Raw genomic sequence first — 2,467 nt, forward strand, 5'->3', positions numbered from 1 at the left:
TGTTGATGGTGGAGGTGGCCTCATAAAAATGAGAGTACCTAGATGGTGGTGGTATGGATATATAGGGAATAAATTTAATTTTTTTAAGGGTGCCTCTCAAGATCTGGAATTTGTTTTGGGAACAGTCCCCCATAGCAGTTGCCTCTTGTGGGATTTTCTGAGGGTAGAAGTGGCAGGGTCCTCTTTTATGGCCTCTCTTTCTGTATACTAGCCCACAGTGTCAGCCATATTTTCCTCAGGGCCATTGCACAGACCACCACCAAGGAACTCAGTCCTCTGTCCAGTATACCTTGCTGATGGGGACATCAATCTTCCTCATAGTTGTTCCTCCCAGGTTTTCATAATAAAAATGTTCTCAGCTATTTGGGCAAGGACTTTTTTTTCCCAGACTAGATGCAAAAATACCTCTTTGCACTGGGCCTATCTCATATGTCTTTTCAAAGCAGCATGGGGGCAAAAAAAGACTTAGAAGATATTCACAGTTTTTCACAGTAAACTCAAACCTTTCTGATGTGGGTTCCTGACATCTTTGGCTGAACTGAGCAGCTGGGGGGCGAGGAGGAGGTAATGGTGGTCAAGTAACTTCCAGCACTCAACCACCATCCTGTTTGGGTTGAGGGCCTCAAGTAACACACTTGGTGGGAGGCCTGGGCTGAGCAGGATGAGTCTTCCTCCCAGGGAGCCAAGGAGAACACAAGATCATTGTCAATAAGGTTCAGGAGCTGCTGCAGAAGGCTTGGGCCGTGGCTGTCCCCAAATACCCACTGCCAGGGAGTCCACAGAGCAGCACTGGCTGTGACCTCAAAGGGATGGAGGAAACTGCCATGCTGGTCTGGGGTCAAACTGTGTGTGGTGACAGGGAAAGGAATGTGGACTTTGGCTGAGTGAAGAGAGGAAATATGGGAACCTAGGAGAAGAGCCACCTGAATTTGTTGAAGATTTACCACCAGCCAGGGAGGGTAATGTTTCTTGACTCTCAAGATGTGGTTTAGCCAATCTATTAGCTGCTTTGAGAAGTCTCACTCTCTATTGGGTACCATCTCAACAAACAACATGAGCTCTTTAGTGGGGGAGAGAACTAATTGTTGGGTCCATTCCATGGAGAGTCAAGGTACATCAAAGGAAGAAGTCATTTCATAAGCACACGGATTTGTCCTTGACTTGGATTGTTGTAAAACTAATTTGCAACTAGAAATTACAGAAAACTCTCAAAGGGGGAAATTACTTAGTAAAGTCTTAATTACAGCTGTGAATGGTGGAATCCAGCAGGTTGGATTAGGAACAGGAATATCTGGGATGGAGCCCATTGTCTTCCATTTTCTAGTTGTGATGGATTTGAGTAAGTCACAAAACCTGAGTTTCAGTTTCATTCCTATAAAATGAGGATAATCATTCCTTTCCTATGTCTCTCACAGTGTTGTTGTGAAGGCCATAGGTGGAAAACATTCTTTCAATTCTAAAGTTCCATACAAGTGCAAAGATTTATATTTGCTAGAGATCAGATACCTTTCCTCCCATTTCCTAAACGCCACTCTGCCACTGCACAGAATACAAAAGGTTGACTCACAGTAAATACTAAAACAAAGAAACAAAAAAAATCATGCAGCTATAGAGCAAATATTGTGATGGAATGATCTCACATTGCAACAACCAATGGGATAGTCCTAGTCCTATACAGTTGGAGTTCCAAAGCCCAGCTAGTTGCATGTTATTGTCAAGGCCTGCATTCAGAAAACTTCAACATTTACCTTTATTTTATTTTATTTTTTTATAACTTAACCCACTGCTTCTTAGCTGATTAGCACAGACATAAACCAGAAAAGACTGCTCTGTGACCTCAGAAGTTTGAACAAATAATACTCCATCCAGGTTGTAATTACACAAGAGATATAACAAAGACAAATGTGGACCATTTGTAATAACCTCTGAATGTTGATATGAAACTGTTCACGTCCAGCTGATTTCTATAGAGAGTAAAATAAAAAGGAATCAAAATATTATGTACTAGTAATATGAGGTAAGACTCTAAGAAGTATAATTCAACTTCTATTACTGATGGAAATGCTCTAGGAATAGAAAAAAAACAGAGAAAACTGCATTGTTAAAGACCTTAAGTCCTTCAGAGCTGCCTTAAATCCTTTTTATAACAAGACAGGACATAAACCAATGCAGATAGACACACATTAAAATATGTCCAGAATTCTTCCCTGCACATATTTTTAGTCTATTTCTACCTGGCCAAAAGGAATACAGAATTAGAAAAAGTGGCTGGTGAAATAAATCTCCACAAGGAAACCAAATAATCATTTAGTCCAATAACTGAAGACAAACATTAAAAGAAGGTGCTTTTTTGGTTTGTTATTGTACCTCTATTGCTCTTCACTGCCCCCCCCACCATAATAGTAGTTTTAGGGGCTTATCTTCTACTTCTCTTTGTTTTACACGTCACTGTCATACTCTGCATAAC

This window comes from Balaenoptera musculus, chromosome 9 (assembly GCF_009873245.2).
Source record: "Balaenoptera musculus isolate JJ_BM4_2016_0621 chromosome 9, mBalMus1.pri.v3, whole genome shotgun sequence".
In the NCBI taxonomy this organism is placed as follows: domain Eukaryota; kingdom Metazoa; phylum Chordata; class Mammalia; order Artiodactyla; family Balaenopteridae; genus Balaenoptera; species Balaenoptera musculus.